Source organism: Anomalospiza imberbis, chromosome 26 (assembly GCF_031753505.1).
Source record: "Anomalospiza imberbis isolate Cuckoo-Finch-1a 21T00152 chromosome 26, ASM3175350v1, whole genome shotgun sequence".
NCBI lineage: Eukaryota > Metazoa > Chordata > Aves > Passeriformes > Viduidae > Anomalospiza > Anomalospiza imberbis.
In genome coordinates, this window is record NC_089706.1 from 2,857,281 (window position 1) to 2,870,825 (window position 13,545).

Below are 13,545 nucleotides of genomic sequence, written 5' to 3' on the forward strand. Positions count from 1 at the left end.
GCCGAGCTCCTTCCCGAATTTCATGGTTCGGGTTCAGGTTCGGGTTTGAGTTTGGGTTCGGGGTTTGGGTTCGTGTTCGGGTTTGGGTTTGGGTTGGGGTTGGGGTTTATGTTCGTGTTTGGGTTGGGGTTGGGGTTCGGATTTGGGGTTGGGGTTCGGGTTGGGGTTCGGGGTTTGGGTTCGTGTTCGGGTTTGGGTTTGGGTTGGGGTTGGGGTTTATGTTCGTGTTTGGGTTGGGGTTGGGGTTCGGATTTGGGGTTGGGGTTCGGGTTGGGGTTTGGGTTTGGATTCGGGTTCGGATTTGGGTTTGGGTTCGGGTTCAGGTTGGGGTTCTGGTTCAGATTCGGGTTCAGATTTGGGGTTGGGTTAGCGTTCGGGTTCGGCTTTATTCGCACTACGGGTGAGCTCCAGGCCACCTCTCTGTGCCGATCCCCGCCTCTGGAACGCAGCGCGAACACGCGGAAGGGAAATAAATTAAAAGAACGCGGCCTCTGCTGGGAGAAATCCCCGCGGGTTCGGCCCGTCCTGCGCCTTCTGGGACTCGCTGCGGGCCGGGCTCTGCCCAGGCCCGTGCGCCCCGCGGGGCTGCCGGGCACTGCCCGGGCTCCTGCAGCGCGCGCAGCTGCAGAAAAGCAAAATTTCAGATATTTCAGACCTGGGAATGGAGATTTAAACTGCAGAGAGGCAAAATTTCAGATATTTCAGACCTAGTAATGGAGCATTCAATTATGGAGAGGTAAAATTACAGATATTTCAGACCTGGGAATGGAGCATTCAGTTATGGAGAGGTAAAATTTCAGATATTTCAGACCTGGTAACAGAGCTTTAAATTGCAGAGAGGGGAAATTTCAAATATTAAATTGTGGAGAGGCCAAATTTCAAATATTTCAGACTTGGTAAAGGAACATTCAATTATGGAGAGGTAAAATTTCAAATATTAAATTGTGGAGAGACAAAATTTCAGTATTTCAGCCCCATCTCATCCCGTTTGGATCCTTTGGCTGCAGGGGCAGCAGCTTCCCCTCGGTACAATCCTCAGGGGAGCAGGTCTGAAATATCTGAAATTTCACCTCTCCACAATTTAATGCTTCACTACCAGATCTCAAATATTTGAAACTTCACCTCTCCACAATTCAATGCTCCTTTACCAGGTCTGAAATATCTGGAATTTTGCCTCTCTGCTATTTAAAGCTCCGTTCCCAGGTCTGAAATATTTGAAAATTTACCTCTCCACAATTCAGTGCTCTGTTACCAGGTTGAAACATTTGAAATTTTGCCTCTGCAGATTTAATATTTGAAATTTTACCTCTCCACAATTTAATGCTCCTTTACCAAATCTTCAATATTTGAAATTTCACCTCTCCACATTTACTGCAGGTGGTGGCTGCACCTCCTGCCGCCTTTCCCTGTCCCTTATCACACTGGGACAAGATAAGAAGCCACCCGAGGAGCCCCAGCTGAAATCCGGTTTTGTTATTTGAATTCTGGTGCAGGCAGCCCTGGCTGCTCATTGTGGGGTGGAAAGAGGAGAGGATATAAATGAAATATTTATATATAATATAAATTAAATACGGCCAAGGGAGCTGGAAGGCAGCGCTCGGTCCTCTGCTGTGGGAAACGGGGCTGGCACGAGCCGGGCACTGCCAGGAGGGGCAGGAGGAGGAGCTGGAAGGGAGAATTTGGGATTTGGAAGGGAGGAATTTGGGATTTGAAAAGGAGGAATTCGGGATTTGGAAGGGAGGAATTTGGGATTTGAAAAGGAGGAATTCGGGATTTGGAAGGGAGGAATTCACGATTTGGAAGGAAAAAAAATCTGGAAGGGAGAAATTCAGAATCTGGAAGGGAGAAATTCAGGATTTGGAAGGGAAAAAAACCAGAATTTGAAAGGGAGAAATTCAGAATCTGGAAGGGAGGAATTCAGGATTTGAAAAGGAGGAATTCAGGATTTGAAAAGGTGGAATTCAGGATTCGGAAGGGAGGAAATCGGGATTTGAAAGGGAAGAATTCCGAAGGGAGGAATTCAGGATTTGGGAGGGAAAAAATCAGAATCTGAAAGGGAGAAATTCAGGATTTGGAAGGGAGGAATCTGGAATTTGGAAGGGAGGAGTTCAGGATTTGAAAAGGAGGAATTCGGGACCTGGAAGGGAGGAATTGGTGCTGGCGTTGCCGCTGTCCCACCCTGCCCCCAAAACTGAAGTTTTTCGCTGTTGGACAGTTCTGGGCCACCACGGCTCTGTCCCCGCAGAGGCCACCAACAAACCAGTGCCAGCGCTGGCCACCCTGCCACCCCCGGGGCGCTGTGTCCCCTCCTGTCCCTGCTCCGGGTGGGGACAGCTCTGCGGACAGGCTGGCACGTGTCACCCGTGGTGTCCCTTGCGTGGGGACAGCGAGATGGGTGCAGCAGGACTGGGGACACAGAGGGACGCTGAGGTGACTTCAGTCACCCAGGGAGGGTTGGGGACACAGAGGGACACAGAGGTGACTTCAGTGGGACTGGGGACACAGAGGTGACCTCAATTACTGCCAGAAGAACTGGGGACACAGAGGGACACAAGGGTGACTTCAGTCACCAAGAGAGGGGCTGGGGACACAGAGGGACACAGAGGTGACCTCAGTCACCAAGAGAGGGGCTGGGGACACAGAGGTGACCTCAGTCACCAAGAGAGGGGCTGGGGACACAGAGGGACACAAGGGTGACCTCAGTCACCAAGAGAGGGGCTGGGGACACAGAGGGACACAGAGGTGATCTCAGTCACCAAGAGAGGGGCTGGGGACACAGAGGTGACCTCAGTCACCAAGAGAGGGGCTGGGGACACAGAGGTGACCTCAGTCACCAAGAGAGGGGCTGGGGACACAGAGGTGACCTCAGTCACCAAGAGAGGGGCTGGGGACATAGAGGGACACAGAGGGGAGCTCCAGATGGGGCAGCAGGGTCACTGTCCCCTCCAACAGCCCCGTGGGGTCACCTGCTGTGGGGACAGCTTGGAAAATCCTCTGCCCTGACCCTGGGGATGCCAGAGCTGGGACTGGCAGGAATTTGGAATGGCAGAAACTGGGACTGGCAGAGCTGGGACTGGCAAAGCTGGGACTGGCAGAAATAGGGACTGGCAGAACCTGGGAATGGAAGAAATTGGGAAGGGCAGAGCTGGGACTGGCAGAAATAGGGACTGGCAGAGCCGGGACTGGCAGAGCTGGGACTGGCAGGAATTTGGAATGGCAGAAACTGGGACTGGCAGAGCTGGGACTGGCAGAGCTGGGACTGGCAGAACCTGGGACTGGCAGAGCCGGGACTGGCAGAAATTGGGACTGGCAGAGCCGGGAACGGCAGAAGTTTGGAATGGCAGAGCCGGGACTGGCAGAGCCGGGAACGGCAGAAGTTTGGAATGGCAGAAACTGGGACTGGCAGAGCTGGGACTGGCAGAAATTGGGACCGGCAGAGCCGGGACTGGCAGAAGTTTGGAATGGCAGAGCCGGGAACGGCAGAAGTTTGGAATGGCAGAGCCGGGACTGGCAGAGCCGGGAACGGCAGATCCCGAGCAGGGCGGGCGCTGGGGAATGCCAGAGCCCGGCCTTATCTTTTGTCTGGAACAATGGAGGGCTCGGCCCTATTGTTCTCCTCTCACGCCCGGCGGAAAGCGGGGTCCCCCGGGGCAGGGGCTGGCTCGGGAGCGTGCCCGGATCCGTGGAAGGGACGGGCGGGGGTGGCACGGGTGGCACGGACCCCTCGTGGCTGCTGCTCCAGCGAGTTCCCGCAGGGAGCCCTTCCCCGCTGGCTTTCCATGTGGAATTGAGGAGCAGGGGAGGTCCCCTGCAGAGCCCAGCTGCAGGCTGGGCAGGGCAGAGCAGAATTTGCTGCTTTTCGGGGCTCTTTTAGGGATTTGGGTTCTCAGGTCTCTGCGATCCCCTACCGGCTCCATCCTGCTGCGCTTGCTCTGGATTGTGGCTCCGTGCTGGGAACCTGGCTGGGGAAACCACATTTTTTAATATGGGATTTTTGTGTTTCCCCCCCCCCCAAAAAAGCTCATCCTGAGGGCTGGGCAAAGCTGGCACAGCCCAGGGAACAGGCAGAGAAGCCTGGGACCCCTCGGGCTGCAAGCACAGCCCCAAAATCCTCCCCAGATCCTTTTGTTTTCCCAGGGGCGAGTAAAACATCCCAATTTCTTGGGACCAGGCTGGGATGGGCCCCTGGAGGGTGGAGCTGCCAATTCCCTCTGCTCAGGGAGCCCAGGGGACCTCGGGATAGGACAGGGGGGTGACACAGGTGCCACCAGCACCGTGAGCCCCTCGTGTGCTGCGGGACACGGGGAGCCCCAGTTTGATACCCCATCCCACATGGGGAGGGCTGGCGGCTTCTGGTCTGTGCTGGGTTTTTGTTGCGCAGTGAAAAAAAACCCAAACCCCTCGTTCCCAAACCCCTCGTTCCCAAATCCCTCTGCTACCCCCGAAGTGAGGAGCCCATCCCAGAGCTGAATTTGCTGGGTTTTAATTTCCCCAAACCCAGCAGGGAGAGGAGGGGAGAGGCCCAAACCCCAAACCCATCCCTTTGGTCTTGTGGTGGTCTGGAGGCCGCTGCTCCCAAATCCCTTTGGATCCTGCAGCGGGATGCGAAGTGGGGTTGTCCCAAACCTCAAATCCCGAACCCCATAACGAGGGGGTGTCTCTCTGAGCTGAAATAATGACCAAAAAACGACAAAATGGTGACAGCAATGGCTGCCAGGCCCTCCTGCAGCTCCTGGCACACGTGAGGCCGCGGAAGCGCCGCCGCTGCCGGATGCTCGGCGTCACCCAAGGTGGGGGATGAGCTCAGGAACCCAAACCCGCACCCCAAACCGGGACAAACGTCACCAAAACAGCCCTGGCTGAGCGGGGAAACGGGGCCAAAAATGTTCTGCTCAGGGGGTTTCATCCAACCCCATCCATCCCTGATTGCCGTGAGCCGAGCGGGAACAGGGTCAGGGCTGCCTTTGGGGAGGGATTTGGGGCAGGGGATGATTTGGGGGCAGGAGGTGATTTGGGGACAGGAGATTATTTGGGGAAGATGATCTGGGGACAGGGGATGACTTGAGGAAGGAGATGATTTTGGGGCAGGAAATGATTTTGGGGATAGAAAATTATTTTGGGACAGGAGATGATTTTGGGGCAGATGATTTGGGGACAAGGGATGATTTGAGGCAGGAGATGATTTTGGGGCAGATGATTTGGGGAAAGATGGTTTTGGGGCAGGAGATAATTTTGGAGCAGGAGATGATTTTGGGGCAGGTGAGGAGCAGCCAGTGGCACCTTTTCCCTCAGAGTGAGGTTCATGGCTCCTGGGGCAGCTCCCAAAACACCAGGAAAAAAATCCCATTGCTGGAACGTGAAGCAATCCCAACATCTGGAGCTCCCCGCGCCCCGAATTTGGGCAAATTTGGGAAGTGTCCCCATGTCCCTCCATGTCCCCTTCTGTCCATCCATGTCCCCTTTTGGGGACAATCTGGAGGTGAGGACACGTTTGCTGCAGCTCAGGACGCCGAGCACAGGGACCCCAAAGGTTTCCGGGGCGCTGCCGGCTGCGGCTGTGGGGCGGAAACGCGGCCCCATAAGATTTTGGGGTGCGACTGGGGCCAAGGGGGCTGAGGGTGACAGACCCCAGAGCTGGCTCTGAGCACCCTTGGGTGCTCCTGGGTGTGCCCAGCAATCCTGGGAAACTCCAGGTGGGATTGGGGCCCACAAATGGGAAAATGCTGGGTTAGTGGAAGGTTTAAAATCCCATAAAAGGTCAAGAGTGGGGGGTTACAGATATGGGGTTTGGCATGGGATGGGCACCCCAAACTCCTGGGTTGTTGACTGGTATGAGCTCCCAAAAAACCTGGAAAAATAAGGAATTATTGGAAGGTTAAAAATCCCATAAAAGCTCAAGGATGGGGGGTTATGGACTGGGATGGACACCCCAAAAACCTGGAAAAATAAGGAGTTGTTGGAAGGTGTAAAATCCCATAAAAGCTCAAGAGTTAGGGGTTATGGATATGGGGTTTGACATGGGATGGACACCTCAAAAACCTGGAAAAATAAGGAGTTGTTGGAAGGTGTAAAATCCCATAAAAGTTCAACGATGGAGGGTTATGGACTGGGATGGACATCCCAAACTCCTAGAAAAACAAGGAATTATTGGAAGATGTAAAATCCCATAAAAGCTCAAGAATGGGGGTTTATGGCCTGGGATGGACATCCCAAACTCCTAGAAAAATAAGGAATTATTGGAAGGTGTAAAATCCCATAAAAGCTCAAGAATGGGGGGTTATGGACTGGGATGGACACCCCAAACTTCTGCACATCCCCAAGGCCACCCATAGGTTTCCCATGGAAAAAGGGTTTGGGAAGAGTTTCCCTCCTGCTGAGAGCTGTGGGGCAGGAGGGCGAGCCCCACTTTGGGTTTTTTTTTCCCCAACGGGACCAGGAAAAGGATGGAAAGTCTTGGCCTTCCCTCTCTGAGGCGACAGGAAAATCTGCTTTAAAACCTGCTTGAAATTCTGCTTTAAAACCTCCTTGAAATTCTGGTTTAAAGTCAGGTTTAAAACCGAGTCCGGTTTAAAGTCTTGATTAAAATCTTGTTTGCGCACTCGAGCCGAGCCCCCCACCCCCGGGGCCGTGCCTGGAAACGCTGAGTGACAGAAGTGACACAAAAAAGCCACCGAGATCGGCCACCCCGATAAACCCTTTGGCTTTGGGGCCAGCGCAGGGCAGCTGCCAGGGCAAGGAGGGAGCCGTGCCAGACTCGCCGTGCCAGGCTCACCGTGCCAGCCTCTGGGTGAGTTGTCCCCATCCTCACCGTGGATTTTTCTTTATTTCTCTGGGTTTTGCCACTTTTTCAATTTCATTTCCGCCGTCGATGGCTCAGGGTTCGATTCGAGGCGATGTGCTGGAGGGGGTTTGGGAGCTGCTCCAGGGATTTCTGCTGGATCCCAAGGATCTGGAGCTCCCCCAGAGCCCCTCTGTGGGGTCATGGGCCTGATCCAGCCCCGCTGGGTTTGGGATAAAGGCTCAGCACCCACAGTCCAGGGGGGTTTTGCGTGCAAAGCATCTCTTAAAGTTTTTTTTTTTTTTTTTTTGGATGTAGAAAAAAAAAGGGGAAAAAAGGGTAAATCCCCATTTTTCAGAGCTCCAGGATTGCCTCTATTAAAGAGGGAACGTTTTGGGGGTTTTTAGGGTTTTAATGCAGGGAGGGTGTGAAGGGCAGAGGAAAAGAGGGCATTAAAAAAAGAGGTTTTGCTTTTTCCTAGAGGTTTAGACCTGTGATTTTTCTGGGAAGGAAACTTTGTGCTTTCAGACTTCTCCCCACCATCCCTGCCCTGGATTTCCCTTTCCTGAGCATCCCCTTTCCCTAAAGATCCCTCCAGCCCCATAAAATTCCCTGGACATGGACCCCGCAGAGCCGGAGGTGCTGGAAGGAGCCTTTTCCTTTTGGATTTATCTCCTCGAGGGGCAGAACCAACCCAAAGCTCCCAAAGTCTGCTCTGGAGGCCAGGAAACGGGAATGACCAGCGCTGCTCCCGGGGCCATCACGTGGCTCTCGTCCTGGGATTGTTCCCGGGATTGGGGGGGGGGGGGTGGATTTAGTGGGGTTGGAAATAATTCCAGCGGAGTTTCCTCCGCTTCCCTGATGAGATCATTCCCGGCTCATAAATCCCGCGGCCAGGAAGTTCCACCTGAGGTTCAGGCGGGTTTTTTTTTCCCCCTCCCCTCCTCTTTCAAACCCTCCCTATGGCAAAAGGAAAAATGTGTTTGGGTCGTGGCTGTGAACAGGGTGGCCCTGGGCCAGGGAAGGATCCGGCGGCTTCCAGGGATTGGGATTTATTTGGGTAATTATGTTCCAGGGATGGGGTTTTTAATTTGGATCGTTATGGACCTCCTGGCTGGGCTTTTTCAGGCAGGCTTGTGGGAGGCAGAATCCCTGGATTTGGGATTGGGAAGGAAGGTCCCAGCTGGTTTTGGGATCCTAAAGGATAAACCCCCTTGGAGTAGTGGGAAAGCAGAGGGAGATGGGAATTCTCCACCCAAAAGGGACACTGGGATGGGTCCCAGAGCTCTGGAATGGATCCAACAGAGCCCAGTGCACAGAGGGGATGTGTGGGACAGGGATCCTGATCCCAATGGTGTGTGGGGCACAGATCCTGATCCCAATGGTGTGTGGGACAGGGATCCTGATCCCAATGGTGTGTGGGGAATGGATCCTGATCCCAATGGTGTGTGGGACAGGGATCCTGACCCCAATGGTGTGTGGGACAGGGATCTTGATCCCAATGGTGTGTGGGGAATGGATCCTGATCCCAATGGTGTATGGGACAGGGATCCTGATCCCAATGGTGTGTGGGACACGGATCCCAATCCCAATGGTGTGTGGGGAACGGATCCCGATCCCAATGGTGTGTGGGGAACGGATCCCGATCCCAATGGTGTGTGGGACACGGATCCCGATCCCAATGGTGTGTGGGGCACGGATCCCAATCCCAATGGTGTGTGGGGAATGGATCCCGATCCCAATGGTGTGTGGGGAACGGATCCTGATCCCAATGGTGTGTGGGGAACGGATCCTGATCCCAGTGCCCACAGGGAATGTGTGGGGGTTGACTCATCCTTTTCAGGCTTTGTTGGAGGCTTTGTTTCCCCATTCCTGCTCCCCCGGGTCCTGCAGGACACCGGGAGGACAAGCCCCAGGGGATGGGTTGGATTTGGCCAAGAGACACAATCCCATGGGAAAAGCAGGAGCAGGGCTGCTGGGGGCAGAGGCTGATCTGCAGTTTAATCCTCATCCCATTTCCTGGGACAGCAGGATCCTGGGATTTATAGGGGATGGGAAACATCCCTGATGGAGAACATGGAGCATCCCTTGGAGATGCTCCTCTTCCCCTTGGCCCAGCCTGGGAATTCCCTTTTCCTTCCTGCATTGCATTTGAGAAAATTAGGGATGATTCCCCGTTAATTTCCCTCTTTCCTCAAGTTTTGGAGAGTGGGTTTGATGGGCTTTTCCCCCAGAACTCTGCAGGAATTAATCAGGGTGATGTGCACCTCATTAATATCCCTGGGTATGGCCTGGAGGCCTTCGGAAGGAACAGGCTGGGGTGTTTTTTTTAGGGATAGAATTGATAAAAATGGTTGTAATTTCTTTAGGATTCAACCTGGACACCTGGATTGCTCCTTTCCATCTTAAAAGATGGAAAATTGATGCTGCACCCCCCAAAAAAACCACCCATAACTGGGGTGGCTGTGCTGTGACAATTCCAGGGGTCAGGAGGGGACATCCCTCCATGGGGACACCGGGATGGGGACCCCCGCCCCTGCAGAGGGGACCTGCTGGAACTGGGGGTGGCACAAGCAGAGGGGTGACCCCGACTCCTTCCTGTGCCGGCACCGTGCCCTGACCCCGCGGGGACATTTCCAGATGTTTCCAGAGGCCGTTTGTCCTTTGGAGAATGAAAAATCACCGTAACGGAGCTGAGGATGGACCAACACCCGCCTGGTTTGGGGGCACAGCGGAAAATCCCAGCTCCTGCTCTCCCCAAAGGCTGTGCCAGGATGGGAAGGGGCATTTGGTGTCTGGGGGTCTCTTTGGGACGGGGATTTTCCCTTGGGAAGGACTCGCCAGGTGATTCCCATCCTATCCCTGGCTGCCCCATCCTGCTCCTGCTGCCTCTTGGAGCATCCCCCTCCCCGAATCCCCTGTGGCCACCAAAAATCTCCCATCTCAGAGTGCATTTTGCAGCTTTTCTGGCACCCCGAGCTCTCCGGGCAGGGGAGCTTTGGGTTTTTCTGCTGCTGAGCGCAGGTCAGGTGTCGAGAATGTGGAGGCGGCCGAGGATGGGGCTGAACCCAAATTTGGAGCGTTTCCGCTGCTGCTTTGTGGGGTGGCAGGCTGGGGACACAGCTCGGGCACTGGACACAGGCTCTGAGCAGTGACTCACTGTGCCGTGGCTCTCACGTGCTGCTGGTGGCATTTCTGGGGCTGAAAACCCTCATCCTGTTGCCTTTTGGGGTTAAAAAATGATTTTTTAGAACCAGAAAACCTTAAGGACACAGCCCTGGAAGGGGACACGGGCTCTGATCCGTGACACGCTGTGCTGTGGATCTCACGTGGTTTTGGTGGCATTTCTGAGTCTAAAAACCCTCATCCCATTGCCTTTTGGGGTTAAAAAATGATTTTTCAGAACCGTCAAACCCTGTGGCTCCGACATGTTGGTGCTGGTGCCATTTCTGGGCCTGAAAACCCTCATCCTGTTACCTTTTGGGGTTTAAAAATAGTTTTTCCAAACCATCAAAACCTGGGGTCTTGCATTTCCTCATCCACGTTTCTCCCACCCCCCGTGGATGGACGGCACATCCCACCTCCCCCACGGCCACCAGGGAATGATCCCAAATCCCGGGATGCTCTGCATCCCCAGGGAAGTGACAGCAGCCCCATGAACTTCCCCCAGGCAGGGACATCAGCCACCCCTGGCCACGGGCACTCGGAGCAAACATCCATTCTTTTCTCTTGGAAGACACCCGGGGCGGAAACGCTTGGAAGCAGCCCCGAAAGGACATTCCAAGTCTGGCAGGAAAGCGGCCTGGCTCGTCTGGCAGGAGATGGACTATTGTCTGTCCCGGTGGCCGGCCGGGATTCCTCAGGTCCTGCCTGGAAGAGGAAAATCTCCGTGTGTGTCTTTATTTTTTCCTCTGCCCTCTCCCAGGGGTGTCGGGGCTGCTGCTCGTGCCGGCGTTGCTCCTCTGGTGTTTCCTCCTTGGACTTTTCCTTGTTTTGCCTGGTTTCCTGGGCTCTGGTGGTGGGATGAGGTTTTTTTGGGATGATTGGGCACCACGTTGGGCTCCTGAAGGGGAGAGATGTGGATGGAGAGCTTTGGGAGGGAGGAGAGCAAAAGCTCCAAGAGCTAGGACAACCTGATGGGCAGGAGAGGGCGAGGCCATCCCGAAAATCTGGGCATGCAGCTCTCCCAGCCAACTCGCCAAGGGTCTCTGTGCTGTCCCTGGGGTGGGATTGTCCCCATATTGAGCCCTGAGGCAGCAGTGATGTGACACGGCGTGAGGGATCTTGGTGGCTCTTGGATCGCCGAGATCCTGCGGTGCCAGGATCTCGGCATCTCTTGCTCTCCACATCTCTGAGATCCCCGGACTCTCTCGTTGCCCCTTGAATTCCCAGACTCCTGCAGCACCAGGGTCTTGGTATCTCTTGGATCCCAAAGTCCTGCAGTGGTGGGATCTCAACATCTGGATCCCAAACTCCTGCAGCACCAGGATTTTGTCATCTCCTGGAACCCAAACTCCTGCAGCACTGGGATTTTGGCATCTCCTGGATCCCAAACTCCTCCAGCACCTAGATTTTGGCATCTCTCAGATCCCCAAACCACTGCCGGGCAGGGTGGGGGTTTCCTGTCACCTCATCCCCTTTTCCCGGCCCCTGGAGCTGTTCTGCTCCGCACAGCCAGGGCCGATAGGATCAGTCCTGGCTGGCAGGCAGGAAGGGTGGCACGGCCACCGGGAGAATTGCAGGACGTGCCGTTCGCGGGTACGAACAGGGAAATACGAGCTGTCACCATCCCGAAAATCTTGGAGTTGCCGGGCTGGGATTGGGAGGAAAGGTGAAATATGGGAATTTGAGGGCTTTGCTGCTTGTGGGATGAACACCCCAAAAAGCTGTGAGGGAAGGAAGCATCCCATGAGGATTCGGGTTCTGTTTCCATCCTCCGGGCTGGCGCTTTCCATCCCAACCCCATTCCCTCCCTTCCTCCCCACCCTGGGTTTAATGGGGAACATTAAAAACCAAGATGATCCCTTTTGGACCCGGTGCCAGGGCGATTGTTCCGTGCCCATTGTGTGCCCCAGGCAGCCCCGGAGCCCACACCTGAGACCCGCCCGGAACGAGATAACAGCGCTTTTCCCCTTTCCCCCTTTTTTTTGTTTGCTCGGCAGGGTGGATAATGAACCCTCAAGGAGGCCTCTTTCAAACACGGCCCCATTGAAGCGCTGGCCCCATTTTAAGAGTGAACTTCCAGTGGCACCGGGAGGTGAAGCACAAAGGGAACGGGACCTGCGGGAGGGCTGGGATGGGATTTTGTGCCTGGCTCAAACCGAAGCCATCGCTCGCTGCCACTGTGCTGCTGTCATAGCATCCCAAACCTACAAAATTTGGATTTTTGCGTGGAAAAAACACCCAAAAAGCTGGAAAAATGTAGTTTCACGCACACCTGAGGTGCTGTGCGTTCCTGCCTCAGTTTCCCCACCTATAACCTCTCCACAAGGCCAATCCTTGCTGGACTGGGCACAGCTTCCCACCGTCTCCGGTCCTTCCCGGCGATGGATTTTGGGGGCCGGGTGGCCCCGGCCAAGGTGAGCCGGGGCAGGAAGGGACGCCACAGGATGCGGCAGCCCCCGGGCGATGCGGGGCCGGGAGGAAACCCGGCGGGTTTGTTCGGCGGAGGGCGAGGGAACCGAGATTAAAAAAAGGCCCGCTAAGATCAGAAAGGCTGGCGAGCACAGTGCCCTATTGTGGAGCTGTCACACTTCCCTTTACTTTATTGCTTTTGTCCAACACCCCATTGTTCCACTTCCTTTTGTCCCCTATTCACAGCCCTGGCTTTTCATTACCCAGCCGGCCTTGTTGTTTTCATTTCTTTTGTTTGAAGTTCCTGAGAGGAAGGTTTTATTTTCAGCCGTTTGATTAATTCGCAGCTTGAGCCGGGCTTTGTTTGTTATGTAATTGCTGCCCCCAAGCCGGGCGGCCCAGCTCAGCCCTCCCCACCCCGCTTTGCACCCCCAAACTGGCTTTAGGGGCTCCTGATGGGGGTCTGGGAGGTGAGAGGGTGCTGGGTTTGGGGTGGCAGCCCCCAGGCAGGTGCTGTCCCCATCGCGGGGCAGTCCCACAATCCCGGCAGCGGCTGGGGTCAATCCCTTCCTCAGCAGCCTCCTTTTCCCATTATTCCCGCGGAAAGGCGAGGACAATGCTTCTTCCCGTTCTTGCTGTGTGGTGTGAGGCTTGGTGGCCACGAAAGGCAAATGCCCCGTGGACACCACCGAGCGTGGCGCTCGCTCTTGGCAGCCCTGGCACCCGGAGCGAGCAATAGGACACGTTTTTGTGGTCCCCGTAGGGTGGCACAGCCCGTTCCCTATAAAACCATGGTCATCCCTGTGGTGCCCATCCGGCAGCACTGGGATGGGGATGGGCACCCACAGGGGTTTTGTGGGATCAGGGAGAACCATTCCCGGGGCCAGCCCCTTGTCCTGGCAGGGCCTTGGCTGGTGCTGTGCCAGGGGTTCCTGGAGGAGCCGTTCTGGTGGCCAGTCCCAGGTCCATCCTATGCCAAGGACTCCCAGAGGAGCCGTTCTGGTGGCCAGTCCCAGTCCCTGTCCCATCCTCTGCCAGGGACTTCTGGAGGAACCATTCTGGTGGCCAGTCCCAGGTCTCTCCCATGCTGGGGACTCCCAGAAGAGCCATTCTGGTGGCCAGTCCCTGTCCCAGGTCCATCTCTTGCCGGGGGTTCCCGGAGGAGCTGTTCTGGTGTCATCCCAGCCATTGTT

The 13,545-nt window shown here is 55.2% G+C and overlaps 1 protein-coding gene across 1 annotated transcript in view; it reads left to right on the plus strand.

The window, feature by feature from the left end:
- SOX13 (SRY-box transcription factor 13) overlaps window positions 1–13,545 on the plus strand; it is a 28,658-nt gene that overhangs the window by 5,615 nt on the left and 9,498 nt on the right. The window lies entirely within an intron of this gene.